The following is an 18097-nucleotide window of genomic DNA, read 5'->3' as shown; positions in this document are numbered from 1 at the left end:
GGCCGTCCACTCTGACGGTGATTCATCCGCCGGTTCAACAGATTCGATGTATCAAGTACAAGATGGCGTGCTCGGGGGCTGTTCCGATGGCTTCAGTATTCTGGACCCCTGTGAGTCGCCGAATTGGGCAGGAGTCTTCATGGCTGGGACTCAACCCGGCCAAAACTCTACAGCCGCTGCTGCAATTACGTCCGGGATAGGAGCGGCCGGGGCAGGAGGCCCTGTGCGCCCGCCGGCTCAAGTGTTGATAGATCTCATGGATAAGCTTACAGCCCTGTTAACCGCCACGGTTATCCCTGCGAACAAAGATGAGCATGACGTGGAGGTGGCACGGGTGCGTGAGGAGATAGCTCAGGCCAAGGAGGCCTTGGTAGCTGATGATACTAGACTAGCTATAGAGTGAGCGGCTCTCGACGCCCAGGCACAGCGGTTGCAGTCAGAAGCTTACCAGCTCACGATGAGCTTAAACGCATCCAATGAGGTAATGAGGAGGAGACACCAGAAAACCCAATCCCGCTTACCTCCGAATTATGACCCTCGGGTTCTTTTCGCTACACCCGGAGCCGGCCCAAGTAACCCGCCGGATGCCAATCAGTTTATGACAGCCGGAGCAGGAGGACCGGCTCAGCCTCGAGAGATGCCGCCTCCTCATGTGAGCATGGCACCACCGTGTTATGTGCCGATACCGGAGGGTCACTTTTCCAACCCCATGGAGAATTTAATCGCAGCATCAGCGCGTCTGTGTAACGCCCCGAGACCGACGCTCCAGAAGACTTCCAGCTATTCCGAGTTTCGCCGTGTGTTTGTTTTGCTTGTTGCATTCATCAATGCATCATTTGCTTTGCATCATGTCATCATGCAACCCCTTTTTAAAAACTCACCTAAATAAATTGCATAGATCTTTGATCTATTTAAATCGAGGGAGTTCACATGGTGATTTTCTCTTCATAACATATCCTCCCAATATTATTTATGGAGCTAATAAATATTCCACTAATTTGGAATTCACCATAACACACTTGCAAAATATTCCATGCCTTTGTTATATCACTTCTTGACCTCAAACTTTGTCCATAAATTCTTTCATCACTTTTCGGAGCTCCACCAAAAATCTCAACATTTTGGCCACTCCTAAACCTTGTCCTAGTTCAAACCATTTAAATTAAATTCAAATGAGTTTGAATTTAAATCTTGCATTCATGCCAACTTCTATTTTCTTGGATTAAGCTCATTTTTATGAGTCCGGGAAAATTAACCCTATGCGCAAATTCTTCCCCTAACCCTCTCTTTCTTTCTCTTCTCTCTAATTCTTTTCTGCTAAAGAATAGAAGGGAGGGAGAGAGAGTCTAGCCCAGCTGGGTGTCCTAGCCCACAGCACCAGCCCACCTCATTAGGCCCAGCCGGCCCTAGCTCCACAACCCTAGCCTCATCCTGGTCGACCCCCTCCTCCTCCTTGTTCCCACGCGCGCCGCCATCCATCTCCTTGCTCGATCCCCATCTCCCCTCGATCTCCTCCCTCGCGCCCCTTCCTCCTTTGCCTCGTCCCCAACGCCTGGAGGCCTCATCCCTTGCCTCTCGATCCCGCCGCGCCGGCCTGCGACCGTCGCTGATGACGAGCTCCACCAGGAGCCCGGAGTCCCCTGCCCCCTCTGCACGAGCGGCGTGCACGCTGGCACCCGCGCCGCTCCTCCCCATCGTTTTGGCCGGAGCTCGCCGTGCCCGATCCCCATGGTCGCTGCTGCCGCAACTGTCGCTCGACTCCACCACACGCGTGCCTCGCGCCGGGCCTCCTCTCTCCAGTGCCGCCCTCCATCTTCCTCCATCTTCCCCGGCGCCCTATGCCTCTTCTCCTCCTCCTTGTTCATCTCCCAGCACGCACACGCCTGCAACTATGGCGCTCATGCCCGACCGCAGCAGCATCAGGACGTCGCCGCCGCCCGCCTTGTCTTCTCCTCCCAAGATCCTTCTCCCGTGGCCATACACATCACACGCGACACCTCAGTCGCGGATGCGCCCTGGTGCATCGTTGCCGGCAACCTCCTGCTTCGTGCCACCTCTCCTGTGGATGTGCATCTCACTTGTGCCACTTTGGATCGCCAAGACCGTCAAGGATCGAGACTGCTCGGGACCATGTCGTCTCGCCGGAAGGTCAAGACCGTTACGGGATTCACCAAGTACCACTACGACCCGTGTACAACTACCTTTGCCAAGACCGGACCGACAAGTACCCCTTCGAGTTGACAAGACCGGCAAGCCCGACGACCCCGAACATCTATGAAACGTGTACCACTACTTCCACTACCGTTGCCACGTGAACAACTACTTCCCACGACGACCCGTGAACGACTACTTCCTCTACATCATACCGAACTCGATTCGCCCCAAAATGCACGCTTCAAAGGTATAATCTCGAGACGATCACGGTCGTGAACGAATGCTTTGTTGTATGAGATGCTCGTGTTTGCACCGTGTCCGAGAGAGGTCATTGCACGTTCCTCGTTTGCCATGCCGCCGTCTTGTGGGACACCCGGTATCCGGGATCACCCCACCATCTTTTGCATGTTCCACACCTCCACATCTTCGTTTGCACCGGTCGCTCAACGAGTTATCGGAACCGGGACGTTGCCATGGCATCGTTTCCGTTTTCATCGCTGTGGCACCCTATTCTTTCTGCCATGGTGACCAAATGCTCCTAATCATTTTCGTGTCAACATTTTCATAAAAAATTGCATAAAACTTGTGCATGCCGTCCGCATCATGATAACAACATTTAAGATGTTTAAAATTGTTGTTTTCTTTGAAATTGCTAAATGACATCGAGATTTTCCGGATTTGTTGTTGGTTATATCCGGCCCCATTTAAATTGTCTAAATAGTTAGTTTTATTATGCTTCACCTCTTGCCATGTTTAATAACATTTAATATTGTTGTGTACCTAAACGAGAGAGAACTAAATAATTGATGTGGTGTTTTATCAATATGCAACTCGTTGCATATTGAGCCCCACTTAAATTGTAGTGTTGTTTGTTGCACTTTGCCATGCCATGCCTCATTAAATCGGACATGCATCATACTTGGTTGTGCATCATGCCATGATTATGCTTGTGTGTTTACCATATTGTTTGCTTCTTTCCGGTTTGCTTCTCTCGTTAGCTTCAGTTTCGTTCCGGAGTTGTGAGGATTCGTTCGACTACGTCCATTGATCTTCTTCATGGACTCGTTCTTCTTCCTAGCGGGATTTCAGGCAAGATGACCGCTACCCTGGATCTCACTACTATCATTGCCATGCTAGTTGCTTCGTTCTATCGCTTTGCTGCGCTACCCATCACCAGTTTATCAAGCCTCCCCAAATTGCCATGTCAGCCTCTAACCTTTTTCATCCTTCCTAGCGAACCATTGCTTGGCTATGTTACCGCTTTGCTCAGCCCCTCTTATAGCGTTGTTAGTTGTAGGTGAAGTTGAAGATTGCCCCATGATGGACAGGATTATGTTGGGATATCACAATATCTCTTATTTAATTAATGCATCTATATACTTGGTAAAGGGTGGAAGACTCGGCCTTATGCCTGGTGTTTTGTTCCACTCTTGCCGCCCTAGTTTCCGTCATACCGGTGTTATGTTCCCGGATTTTGCGTTCCTTACGCGGTTGGGTGATTTATGGGACCCCCTTGACAGTTCGCTTTGAATAAAACTCCTCCAGCAAGGCCCAACCTTGGTTTTACCATTTGCCTCACCTAGCCCTTTTTCCCTTGGGTTTTCGGAGCCCGAGGGTCATCTTTATTTTAGCCCCCCCGGGCCAGTGCTTGTCTAAGTGTTGGTCCGAACCGAGCCGCCTGCGGGGCCCCCTCGGGGAAACTCGAGGTCTAGTTTTACTCGTAGCCTGTCTCATCCGGTGTTGCCCTGAGAACGAGATATGTGCAGCTCCTATCGGGATTGTCGGCGCATCGGGCGGTCTTGCTGGTCTTGTTTTACCATTATCGAAATGTCTTGTAAACCGGGATTCCGAGTCTGATCGGGTCTTCCTGGGAGAAGGTATATCCTTCGTTGATCGCGAGAGCTTATCATGGGCTAAGTTGGGACACCCCTACAGGGTATAAACTTTTGAAAGTTGTGCCCTCGGTTATGTGGCAGATGGGAATTTGTTAATGTCCGGTTGTAGATAACTTGACACCAGATCCGAATTAAAACGCATCAACTGTGTGTGTAGCCGTGATGGTCTCTTTTCGGCGTTGTCCGGGAAGTGAACACGGTTTTGGGTTATGTTTGACGTAAGTAGGAGTTCAGGATCACTTCTTGATCATTGCTAGCTTCACGACCGTTCCATTGCTCCTCTTCTCGCTCTTATTTGCGTATGTTAGCCACCATATATGCTTAGTCGCTGCTGCAACCTAACCACTTTACCCCTTCCTTTCCCTTTAAGCTTTGCTAGTCTTGATACCCATGGTAATGGGATTGCTGAGTCCTCGTGGCTCACAGATTACTACAACACCAGTTGCAGGTACAGGTTTTGCGATGATCATGACGCGAGAGCGATGTTTGCTTGTTTCAGAGTTATTCTTCTGCTTCTTCTTCGATCAGGGGATAGGTTCCAGGTCGGCAGCCTGGGCTAGCAGGGTGGATGTCGTTTGCATTTCTGTTTGTGTTTCATCCGTAGTCGGATGTTGATCTTATGTATGATGTATTGATGTATTCTTGCGGCATTTGTATGTCTTGTATGTATCCCCATCTATTATGTAATGTTGATGTAATGATATCCACCTTGCAAAAGCATTTCAATATGCGGTTCTATCCTTGGTGGGACCTTCGAGTCTCTTTAGGTTAGTATCGCATATTGGGTGTGACAGTCTGGCAGCTCTCCTAGTAGACGGTGATGATCCAACAGTGGTGGAGACCCGGAGAATCGGGGAACTTGTCCAGACGGCCCTGGCTCAGCAAGAGACCTATTCTTATAGCCGGGACAGGATTCATTCAACTCCTCCACCTTGGTTAGCACCGCCTCGTCGGAATCGGAGCCCGAGTTACAGCAGGCACATGGAGTCCGAAGCTTTATCAAGCAATGCCCAACGCCGTGACCAACATGGTGGCTATAACCCGGTGCAAGACCGAGTACTTCAGGAGAACGAGCGGGCGGCTTAGCTGGCGGCTCAACAGGCGGCTCATCAAAATATTCCAGAGTATCCAATAACTTCTATTGATATAGGAGTAGCCACCAGAACCGGTGGTGTTCCTTGTTTGGTACCGGCTTTGCCCAACGTGCGCCTACCCAAGGACTTCAAGGGACCTCAAAAAGTGCCAAATTACACGGCCGACTTACAGCCTGGAGCATGGATTGAGAGTTATGAGATGGCCATGGATCTGTTGGAAGTCAGTGATGTGGCAATGACTAAATATTTCACCATGATGTTAGATGGAACGGCCCGGTCTTGGTTAAAAAGCTTACCACCCAATTCCATTGGTTCGTGGGCGGAGTTAAAAGCCCGTTTCATCCAGAACTTCAAGGACACCTGTAAGCAATCTATGTTGATCGTGGACTTAACGAATTGTAAGCAGGGAGAGGGTGAATCCACCATCCATTGGGCACGCCGGGTCAAGGAGATAATTCATTCATCTGATAAGATGGATGCCGGCTCTGCAGTCCTCATGTTGGAGAAAAATTGCAGCTTTGAGCCGCTGAGGCAGAAACTGGGGCACCTTAAACGTGACTACAAGGATATGGGTACGCTAATGGCTGCTTTAGTCAAATATGCCGATTCTGATAGTACCAAGGATCCCGCGTCTGACGATGAGAAGGCAGGGAAGAGAAAAAGGAACGGCAATGGAAAGGGTCAACAACACAACCCGGTGAATCAAAGCGGCAATAAGCGTAAGGCGGACGGCAACCCGGAGTTTGTAGCCAACGCTAATGCACAGGGTAACAATCAGAGACGTAGGGGTAATTGGCCTCGATCCGGCGGGTCAGGCCCATCTCTTGAGCAGCTACTCAATGAGCCCTGCCCGGGAGCACCCCGCTACACACATGTGGAAAGATTGTGCGATCATGAAGGAGTTTAAAAATTCCAATATCTTTGATGGCAGTCATGGATCTGGCGGCGGTTCAGGGGCTGGCGGCTTTCATGGCCCAGGCGGCGGTTCAAACTCCGGTTTTCAGGGACAGTCGGGTGGAAATAATCAGCAGCAATCTGGTCAGGGAGGACAACAGCAGCAGCAGTCGGGTTATCAAAGCCATCCGAAATAGTTGAGTGGTGGGCAGTACCATGTGTTTACCACTAGCTTATGCAAACGTGACCGGAAGGTTCATAAGAGGGTTGTAAATTTGATTGAGCTGGCAATTCCTCGTTATTTGAGATGGTCAGAGCAACCCATTATATGGAGCAGAGAGGATCATCCTCCACGAGTCGATAATCCGGGTCAGTTAGCCTTGGTGGTAGCACCCCAGGTTGGTGGATATAAATTCACTAAGGTGCTCATGGACGGAGGTAGCAGCATCAATATCCTCTACTACGAGACTTTTCAGCGCATGGGGTTGACTGAGAAGAATCTGAGAACATCCAGCACTATTTTCCATGGGGTGGTTCCCGGCAAGTCGGCTTACCCAGTTGGGAAGATTGAATTGGAGGTGGCTTTTGGAGATGAGTATGATTCCAGGGCTGAGAAATTGACGTTTGAAGTGGTTAAAATCAGGAGTCCATATCACGTTCTGTTTGGGCGACCGGCTTATGCTAAATTCATGGAACGACAGTGTTACGTTTACTCACATCTCAAGATGCCGGGTTACAAGGGCACCATCACTATGCATGGGAGTCAAAAGGTGGCCTTGGAATGTGAAGAAGGCGACGCGGCTTATGCTGAGACTGCCTGTGCCGTGGAGGAGCTCAAATTCTATCAAGACAATGTTGACCCAACGGATATGACCTCCCTCAAGAAACCAACTACCGAGCATGACCCCACGTTGAAGTTTAAATCGTCCGCTGAGACAAAGCTTGTTGACTTTACCCCAGGAGACACCTCTAAGAAGTTCAGTATCAGTGCCAATTTGGATCCTAAATAGGAAAGCGCGCTCATCGAGTTCATCCGTGAGAACCGGGACATCTTTGCATGGAAACCTTCTGACATGCCGGGTGTACCGAGGGAACTCGCTGAGCACACTCTCAATATTGATCGAAAGTATAAGCCAGTCAGGCAGTTTCTCCGACGGTTCAACAAAGAGAGACGGAAAGCTATTGGGGAAGAGGTCGCCTGGCTCTTAGCGGCCGGGTTTATTGTTAAAGTTTTTCACCCGGAGTGGTTGGCTAACCCGGTGTTATTGCTCAAGAAGAACGGCACTTGGTGGATGTGTGTGGATTACACGGACTTAAACAAGGCTTGTCCGGCTGATCCCTTTGCTCTCCCCCGTATTGATCAAATCATTGATGCTACGGTGGGTTGTGAACATTTGAGCTTCTTGGATGCTTACTCTGGCTATCATCATATCAAGATGGCAGTTAAAGACCAGGAGAAGACAGCTTTCATTACTCCGTTTCGAGCCTTCTGTTATGTATCTATGCCATTTGGACTCAAAAGCGCCCAGGCAACTTATCAGCGGTGTGTGCAGAACTGTTTGCATGATCAAATTGGGCGTAATGTTCATGCTTACGTAGATGACATTGTGGTAAAGTCCAGGGAAAAGGAAACCTTGATATATGACCTGAAAGAGACCTTTGATAATCTCCGGGTTTACAAGATGATGCTTAACCCGGCCAAGTGTGTGTTTGGTGTACCTGCGGGCAAGCTCTTAGGTTTTCTGGTGTCAAACAGAGGCATTGAAGCTAATCCGGAGAAGATTAAGGCGATTACCTCTCTGGCTAAGCCGGCGTGCATCAATGATGTTCAGCGCCTGGCGGGTCGTGTTGCCGCTTTAAGCCGGTTCATAAGCCGGTTAGGTGAGAAGGCCCTTCCATTATATCAGATGATGAAGAAAACTGACGCTTTTGTCTGGAGTGATGCTGCGGATGCTGCCTTTGAAGACTTGAAGAGGCAATTGTCTGAACCACCGGTTCTTGCGGCTCCCATTGACAGAGAGTCGTTGCTGTTATATGTGGCTACTAACTCACGAGAGGTCAGTGTTGGCATCGTGGTGGAGCGTAAGGAAGCTGGCAAGGAGCATCCGGTTCAACGGCCGGTTTATTATATTAGTGAGGTGCTCATTGAGTCTAAACAAAGGTATCCACATTGGCAAAAACTTGTTTATGGTGTGTTCATGGCAAACCGGAAGCTGAAGCAGTACTTCCAAAGTCATCCTATAACGGTGGTAAGTTCAGCCCCTCTGGGAGACATCATTCAGAACAGGGAGGCCACAGGACGAATCGCTAAGTGGGCTATTGAGCTTGGGCCCTATGGTTTGAAGTATATGCCCCGTACTGCTATCAAATCTCAAGACTTGGTCGACTTTATCAATGATTGTACAGAGTTGCAGGCACCTGAGGAGAAGCCGGATAATATGTATTGAACTATTCACTTTGATGGGTCCAGGCAGTTAGAAGGCTCAGGGGCTGGAGTTGTTTTAACTTCCCCTCGAGGTGACAAATTTCGCTATGTGCTCCGGCTCATGTTTCCCTGTACTAACAATGCAGCTGAATATTAGGCTTTGCTCCATGGTCTCTGGATGGCCAAGGAGATGAATTTGAGCCGGGTAAGGTGTTTGGGCGACTCAGATCTCGTGGCTCAACAGGTCTCAGGCAAGTGGGATTCTAAAGATCCCCTTATGGCGGCTTACCATCGTGAAGTAGATGTTGTAGCTGGGCACTTCAAAGGGTATCAAGTGGAGCACATTGATAGAAGGAAGAATGAGGCGGCTCATGCGTTAAGCCGGTTGGGATCTCAGCGTAAGCCGGTGCCGCCTAACACCTTTCTTGACGTTTTGCATAATCCTTCTGTCAAGGTACCTACAGAGGAAGAGCTAGCAGTGCTAGACCCGGAGCCACGGTTGGTGGCCGCGCTTCACGTCATCCAAGATTGGACATTGCCATACTTGGCTTATATGACCCGGGGAGAGCTGCCTGAGGATGAGACCTTGGCGAGACAAATTGTCAGGCGGTCCAAATCCATGACAATTGTTAATGGCGAGTTACATCACCTCAGTGTCACAGGGGCATTCCAGTGTTGTGTGTCACTTGCGAAGGGTTAAGAGAGACTTCGAGAGATCCATGAAGGAGGTTGTGGTCATCATGCCGGCTCAAAATCTCTGGTGGCCAAGGCTTTCCGTCATGGTTTCTATTGGCTCACGGCTCATGCTGATGCAGAGGATCTGGTCAGTAAATGTGATGGTTGTCAGAAGTTCTCACGACGTGCTCATGTGCCGGCTCAAGAATTAAGGATGATCCCAATTACTTGGCCGTTCAGAGTCTGGGGGCTTGACATGGTTGGACCCTTCAAAAGGTCTATGGATAAAAAGACACATCTCCTGGTGGTAGTAGATAAGTTTACAAAGTGGGTTGAGGCGGAGCCAGTCAGTAAGTGTGATGCGGCCACAACAGTTCAGTTCATGAAAAAAGTGATATTTCGTTTTGGTTTCCCACACAACATTATAACTGATAATGGTACTAATCTTTCCAAGGGAGCCATGGAAGAGTTCTGTCAACGAGAACATATCCGGCTTGATGTTTCGGCTGTTGCTCATCCTCAATCCAATGGTCAAGCAGAAAGAGCTAATCAAGAGATACTGAAGGGTATTAAGCCCTGGCTCTTAGTCCCCTTAAAATGGACTCTGGGTTGCTGGGTGGAGGAGTTACCCTCTGTACTATGGAGCATCAACACTACGCCTAACAGATCTACGGGTTACACACCTTTTTTCATGGTCTATGGAGCAGAGGCAGTTCTCCCAAGTGACATCCGACATGACTCACCCTCTTTGGCGGCTTATGTTGAGGCGGACAATGAAAAGGCTCGTCAGGAGGCACTTGACTTGTTGGATGAGGAGCGAGACTTGGCAATAGCCCGCTCGGCGATTTACCGGCAAGACCTGCGCCGTTATCACAGCCGCCGGGTCAAGAGCAGAACCTTTCAGGAAGGTGATTTTGTGCTCTGTCTCATCCAGGATCAATCTGACATACACAAGCTATCTCCGCCTTGGGAAGGACCCTTTGTGGTCAGCAAGAATCTGAACAACGGGTCATACTACCTCATTGATATTTGAGAGCGCAAGGACTCATGTAAATCGGAGGAGGAGACCCGCCGGCCGTGGAATATAGCCCATCTTCGGCCTTACTATACTTGAGCCACCAGCTCTTAAGATGTATATACTTTTGACGATGTACATAGTATATAAAGCAATAAAGCAGGACCTCTATCCTTTTTTCCCATAAAGAATGTTTTTATGTCTTCTTTATCAGGTGGTGGACACTACCAACAGGGAGCGGATCATATCTGAATCCGACTTTCCCTTTGGTCTGGCTTATGATCATATCTGAATCTAGCCATGATCACTTGGGGGCTTCCTGTTCAAACATAGGTCATATTCGAACCAAAGAGAACATAGCTGTCGATACCCGTTTGATCGGCATACTACCAAACCCACTTGGGGGCTTCTTGACCATATTTGAATCACAGCTTAACCCCTTTGGGTCTGATGTGGATCGTATTCGAATCAGCGTCATTAAACAACTCTTATGGTCACTTGGGGGCTTCCTGTTCAAACATAGGTCGTATTCGAACCAAAGAGAACATAGCTGTCCATACCCATTTGATCGGCATCGCCAAGCCACTGGGAGCTATATGACCGTATCCGAATCTTAGCTTAACCCCTTTGGAACGGTTTACTGATCGTATTCGAATCAGAAGCCTGTAAATGTTGGTTACTATCCATTATAAGCATAAATTATTTTGACTATCCTGAGACCTTGTGAAAGGCATTATGCGATGTTCTCTGTCTTTTCCGGTTTAATATTGGTCACACCAGGTTGTTAAATACCAGGTGAGCATCATATCAGCAGGGAAGATTATCAAGGGGATCGCAGGTATGTTATCATGGTTATGTTTAAACAACTATAATCGTAAACCGGCTCGTATATGGTATCTTTGGTTGGTATTCCGGGTTATCAATACTTTATGTGACCCCCGGCGCGATAAACCGCCAAGGGAACTTTTGTTTGTTTCATGTGCAGGATAAGGCAAGCAAAATTTAAACGTCAAAGGAATAAAGGTTTAAACGTAAGCCCGAAATCTATAGCAATAGCGGCTTACGAAAGTGACTAAGCGCTCGGAACATGCGTGAAGGCATGACAAACATTGAGAAGTTTTTTATACCCTATTACAAGACTCCCCGAGTCTGAACAAATTGTTTTTTCACAACACCTGGCGACTTACTCCTTCGGCGGGCTTGAAGACTCCGGGTTATCCTTCTCCGCTTCTCCGTCGGCTGTCTTGTCCTGGAAAGTTGATGAGGCCCAGTCAATGCCGCTCAAAGCTTCAAACTCAGCATCATCATCTATTAAACCGGCTGGGTCCACTTCAGGGGCAAAAGTATGCTTACGAATAGGAGGGATCAGGCTGACTTCATCATATGGAATGTTTGGAATTCTCCGGTTCTCACTGTCATAGCCCGGAGAGTACTTTGTGAGGTCAGTATCGTTCCCAATGAGGGTAGCCACAGGACGTATGACTTTGACACAGGCGATAAAGTCATGATCATCAAATACAGTGTCGTCCTCCTTCCGACTGGGGTATCGAAGAGCAAGGTCGGCCGGGTCTAGCTCTGGAAGCCATGCTTTTGCCCGGCTCAATGCGGCTACGGCTCCGGCTCTTGCGGATGACAGCCTTAAATCCTGAATTCGCTGAGGTAGCACAGTGAGATGCTTCAGCACGTCTTGTAAGAGGTGGGGAGGGGTGTTTGATAAGGCTACAATGGCCAAGGCAAGTTGTGACCCGGAGTACAGCTGTTCCACTAAGGTGTAAACTACTTTAAGCTTGATCAGCATGTTTTGCTTAAGGTTGGTACTCCTGGGACCTGTGTGTGCACAAGCATAACAGCCAGCCGGAAGTAATTACTACAATAGTCATTGTAAGGTTACAATGTTTGAGGTTTTGCACAATAACTTACCGAAGATGGCTAAGACCATTTGAGATATCTGTCGTTTTAAGTCGGATAGCTTAGTTGTTGCTTCTGCAAGAGATGCTTCTGCTGTCTCGGCCCGAGTCACCAGTGAAGCCTTCTCATCATCCCAAGCTTTCTTCTCTAACTCAAAATTTTTCTTCACCTTCTCATTTTCAGAGACACTGAATTCGAATTTGGAGTTGGCCTTCTGAGTTTCAAGGTCTTGAGTTTCCAGACGATTATTTAGGACAGCAAGCTCCGATTCAAATTGACTTATGATGGCCTGCATTGACACCAGGTTATGGTAAGGATCATAGTAAGGTAACATTCAAGTCCCAAGCACTTTACAAGTAAAGATACTTGGCACTTGGGGGCTAATGTATGCTGAAGAACTTTAAACTTATCATACCGGGTCACACATATTAAGTCTCAAGAACTTTACAAGTAAAGATACTTGACCCTTGGGGGCTAATGTATATTGCAAATTTAAAACTATCATGTTATAACCGGGTTAGATATATTCTCTTTGAACCGGATAAACTAACAAGTAAAGCAGATTTCTAAGTCTACAGCATATTTATTCATAAGCAATAGACTTGGGGGGCTGGTACAGTATGTAAGATTCAGGTAAATAGTATAAGTTATACCTCAGATTTGTGTTGTATTTGTTTTACCATGTCAATTTCCAGGTCACGGCTATTATGCACTTGATTCAGATAGCCCGAGACTATATCACCAATGCTTAAGGGAGTATAATCAGTAATGTCCTGCTTGGCTTTTCGGCGTTCGGCAAGTTCTTCCTTGGCAGTACATTTGGCAAGGACGGTAGGCCGCCCTGGTTCAGCAAACTGAGACCTCACAATCTCAACTTCTGGGTCATTTGTCTTAACCGGGCTAGGAGTCTCCGGGTTATCAGAACGGTTGAAAATATCTTCGGCGGGCAGATTAGAGGTTGGCACTGGAATATCAGAAGCCGGTTCACGCGGAGGCTAATGGGTAGAGCTGTCTGGAGCAGACGTATTAACCACCGGTTCAGTTACAATCGGGTCTTGGGACAGCTTATTCTTCTTTGCCCTCTTGCTGGGTTTCACTTGCATGTTGTTAACAAAGGTGGACGGATGAATACTAAAGCATGGGTAAAGTAAAGCTCAAGGTACATAAGGTTACATTACCCGGGAGCAGTTTTGAAAGCCGGCATGTTTGATTGCATGGATTCGCCGGAAGAAGGAGAGGTATCCTGATAATTGGAGTCAGACGAATTGAGAGGTTGACGAATTAAGCCCGCTAAAGGTAAAACAGAATGTAAATCGGAGATAACCTCAGTCCGACGCTTCCTGGTTACGTCAGGTAAGCTGGAGGAGAGTTCCGCATCCTTGTTGTTCCAGGTCTGCCTCTGGTTCTCAAGCTGTTGTTGCTTCAAAAGAAATTGAGGATCTTGATAAGCAAGAGCATGTGAAAATCTAACTTTTCGGGTCACCCTTCGGATCTTTTGCTTTGACAAAGGCTCTGAGTTGGAGGAGATTATAGTTACCTCTTCATCAGCTGCTTGAATGTTCCCCGTATCCTCCTGGAGGGATAGAATGTCAGACAGGTAATGACAAGGAAATTAAGAAAATTTAAAGATTACCTCTTCATCATCCGAAGAACTATCATCCAATTTGAGTAAGTCGGAGGCGCTAGGTTTCTTCTTCTTTGAGGTTCCCGTCTTGGCATTTTTCCTTTCGGTTTTCTTGGTCGTCCTGGCTTGTTTGGCAGCCTCATGGTCATATTTGACCTTCCAGAAGTTATCATTGGCCTGTGGAAAAGGATAAGGAAATTATGAGTACAAAAAAGGTATAATATAGCAAAGAGTATTTATTCAGATTGATAACTTACTGTTGGGGCCGGGTTCTTCTTGCAAAAGGGAAGTAAGCCGAAGGTGTTACTCGTCACAGTGCCCTCCTTCAGGAGCGACTGGGTCATAGCATCCACCACATCATCTGGTAAGTCATCAGGACTATGGCGTAACGGTCATCCTTTTCGCCTTTGTAAGTACACATTAAGCCGGAACGGCGGCTTAATGGAAGTATTCGCCAAGTGACCCAGACTCGGACCAGATCGATGCCGTTTAAACCGTTTCCCAAGAGAGCTTTGATCTTCTTGATGGTGGGATTGAGAGGCAGACGTTCAACGGCTGTCAGTTTGTCTGTTAGCCGATGGTTGGACTCAAGGCGCAGGGCGCGAAAGCTGGGCAGAGGCTTCTCATCAGCCGGAGAAGTGTCCTGACAGTAGAACCACGTTTGGTTCCAAGATTTTGGGTGACTTGGCAGCTCAGCATAAGGAAAAAGGCAGTCTCTCCGTCGCTGGATCGAGATGCCGCCAAGCTCAAGACTGGGCCCGTTGGCACGTTCATTTTGCCGGTTCAAGAAGAAAAGTTCCCTAAACAATAGCAGACTTGGCTCCTCTCCCAGGTACACCTCGCAGAAGACTTGAAAATTGTAAATATTTGACACGGAATTGGGTCCGATGTCTTGAGGTCTAAGGTCAAAGAAATTCAAAACCTCCCTGAAGAATTTTGAGCCGGGAGGAGCAAATCCCCGGCTCATATGATCCATAAAAATTATTACCTCCCCTTCTTTGGGTTGAGGCCTCTCTTCAGACGGGTCAGGGGCACGATAAGACATGACCTCCTTTTTGGGCAGGTGGCCAGATTTCACGAACTCAACCAGTTTACTCTTGGTAACTATGGATGGGACCCAATTGCAGGTCACAGGGGCCTTGGCAGCCTTAGGAGCCATGACAACAATTGGCCTATGACAAAATAAGAAGATCCGGTTCAATTTTAACCTGGAAGAAATATCTTAATTATTCAAGGTGGCGGCTTAATAAGGGGCCTAATGATATAAGGATAACTACGCAACGGTATTTAAGCCGCCACACATAACAAAAGAAGTTCCAACTTCTTAAGGTCATGAGGAGCAAGTAAGGTTCACAGTTCTGTGTCATTTATTTAAGCCGGCTACATCGACAGTTGTGTGGAAGAGTACTTGACAGAAGTAGTTTTCCGGGTGATACAAACAGGTTTCATAATCTGCTATTGATATTTAAGATCAAAAAGTGACACTGACAAGAAAAATTTCTAGACCTAAAACTGTGGTAGATGAAGTTCAAGAGCTCGAATGGGACCTCTGTGTAACAGAAAGGGATCTATATACGTTCAAAGTAGGTGCGTAAAACCTACCATATCGGTTTCTACCATCTCTAAAGATCAAGAAAAGCAGGGGTAATGGAATCCATGAAAGGGAACTGCTAAAACAGCGAAGAACGCAAGAACTCGAAGGTCTTAATGTGGATCTAAGAGGCAGGAAAAAGGGGACTTGCGGATGCAGGGTTGCAGCGGAAGATTGTCGCGTTACTCTGATCAAACCAGGTTGATGCAGCGGCCGGAGTTGGTGAAGACGAGATCTGCGGCGGCGGCAGCGGCAGAGCTCGAGCGACAGAGAAGCAGCGAGAGGAAGAAGACGACTGGAAGGAGGAGAATGGGAAGACCTAGGTCGCACCTATTTATAAGGAAAGGAAAACTAAGACGGCGTGAGAAACGAGGAGACGGCGCGAGAAATGAGGAGATAAGAATTATTATCCAGCGGCCCTGACGCCTTGATTCTCAGGATGGTCAGTAAAGGCAGAGATCCGTTGGAGATATGACGGAGTAAAAATAAGTTTTATTGAAGATGATGTCACGGTGATTTAACCTGGATCCAGATGATGACGTCATGGCGGGTTAAAATTTTCGCGCAAGACAAAAGACTGAAGGACAGTTCCATAAGGTATTTTAAGATTGACATGAACAGGTTCAAATCAATCTGGGGCCTAAAGTTGGGGATATAACTATTTGTGTAAGCTGCCCAGGAGGGGCCGGGTTACGCAAAGTGGACTCACCGGAAAGAAGCCCAAGACCAAAGCATGAAGATGGCGGTTCATAAAGGGCTTAAGGCCCACATGCTACTTAAGGCCCGTTGTAGTAAACCGCCACAGTAATATGACTTGTATCATAAGGTAGACTTAACTAGTCACCAAGCCGGACACTGTTTATAAGCCGGCCGGGACTCTGTAAGCCGCAGGACGTCAACCCGTGTATATAAGGGGACGACCTGCTAGTGGCTTAGGGCAAGAAACAACTCATCGAGGGCCGGGCATAGCGTATCTCGCTCCCTGGTCATCGAAACATCAATACCAACCCAACCAGACATAGGCCTTACCTTCACCGTAAGGGGCCGAACTAGTATAAACCCTCTCATGTCCCTTGTTCCGATTAACCCCTTCAAGCTTCCTAGTTGCGATGGCTCCACAACTAAGTCATTTTCACGAGGACATCTGACGTGACAATTTGACAACAGGGTTGACTTGTTGTTTTCAGAGTTTGTCTTCTTATCTTCAGCAGCCTACACCAAATTAACACACTAGCACAGCTATCATTCGCTAGGTAAGTCAATAGGAAAGCAACATTGACACAATGAACATTTGGGCAACCAGACCACACCAGCGTACACCAAATTAACACAATATGGCACAACTATCTTCAGCCAGGTAAGGTAATACGAAAGAAACATTGACACAATGAATGAGTGGGCAAGCAGAGCAGCACTACAAATCAGTAATGTGCATGTATGAGATAGTACACTCAGGCAGCTCAGTATGCAAAACTACCAGGAAGTTTTCCTTACAAAAATCAACATTGTCCCCCTTTAATTATACATTTTGCTACAACTAGATCAGATAAAGGTTGGATTCACGCCGATTAACAAAATACATGTTGATGTAAAAATATAGTGATATACAACAAGTAATTACATCAGCATTGGATGAGAGAGAATTCCCGCAAGATACTTTCCTCGAATACGATCCCAATGCAGAAAGTCTTCTATCCTTTAAGCTTATTTTCTAAAAGAAAGATAAGTACGAAACATGTAGAAAATATGACCAGAATGCTATAAAATTTCATGATACGAGGATACGCACACGCTTCATAGAATGGAGTTGACATATTTTTGCTGGACTGGAGCGGACTGGATCTTTGGCAACTGGAATCTGCTTATTATCAGTAGGAGTTGGGTTTCTCTATGCTGGAGCAGTATCTATGAAAACTGGAGTTGGTTTACTATCTCCTGGCATTTGGATCTTTTGCAAAGACCTTGTTTGTAACCCTTCAGATTCGAACGTGTCCGTCTTACCCTTGCATGCCTTATATAGAAGAATGGTGCTTCAATAATAGGTACTGAAGAATAGAAGGGCATGACATATTGACATGTATTCCATCCATCCGGAAATAAATGGATGGGTTTAGGCGTATTTAAGTTCTAGATACATCCATTTTTATCCATTTCTGCGACATGTAATCCGGACGGAGGGAGTATGATGTAAGAGCTAGGGATATGATAGGACAACAGAGTTAAAAAACTAGTTGAATGTAAAACTGTATGCTAGCAGAATACATACAGAAAAATGCTAAGTCAACATATGCGTGTTTCATTGGGAAACTAAGATGGCATTGCAACAGACCACTAGAACAACACTTGAATGTAAAAAAACATGGTATGGTAGACAGATGAAGTACATACTGATGAATAACAATGCATAAGATATTCAGAAGCATGATGTCCAAACTAAGAAGATGGCATTGCGATAGAGTAGAATGATAGTACTTGAATTTGAAAACATGTTATCATGAATGGAATAGGTACTGAAAAACAGGAAGGCATGACATATTTACATACATGATCAGTAAGCTAAGCACATGGCATTGCAACAGAGTAGATGCACTCCAGGACATTATATGCATGTTGTACCCATATCACGGGCCAAGTTAGAGCAAGGATCTTGTGGGGTGAATAGGATTCAGCATCTTTCTGCAAGTCTTCCGAAGAACTGCCTTTACATGTTCCATCATATTGGGTATCATTGACGTCAAGTTTGTTGGTTGTTACATTGCTCCGTGAGGTTCTTGTGGATATATCAGTGTGTGTAATTATATCTGACATGCATGGAAGACAAC

This window comes from Triticum dicoccoides, chromosome 2B, assembly GCF_002162155.2.
Source record: "Triticum dicoccoides isolate Atlit2015 ecotype Zavitan chromosome 2B, WEW_v2.0, whole genome shotgun sequence".
Taxonomy (NCBI): Eukaryota; Viridiplantae; Streptophyta; class Magnoliopsida; order Poales; family Poaceae; genus Triticum; species Triticum dicoccoides.
The sequence above is the reverse complement of the archived record's forward strand: the minus strand, read 5'-3'. Positions refer to the sequence as shown.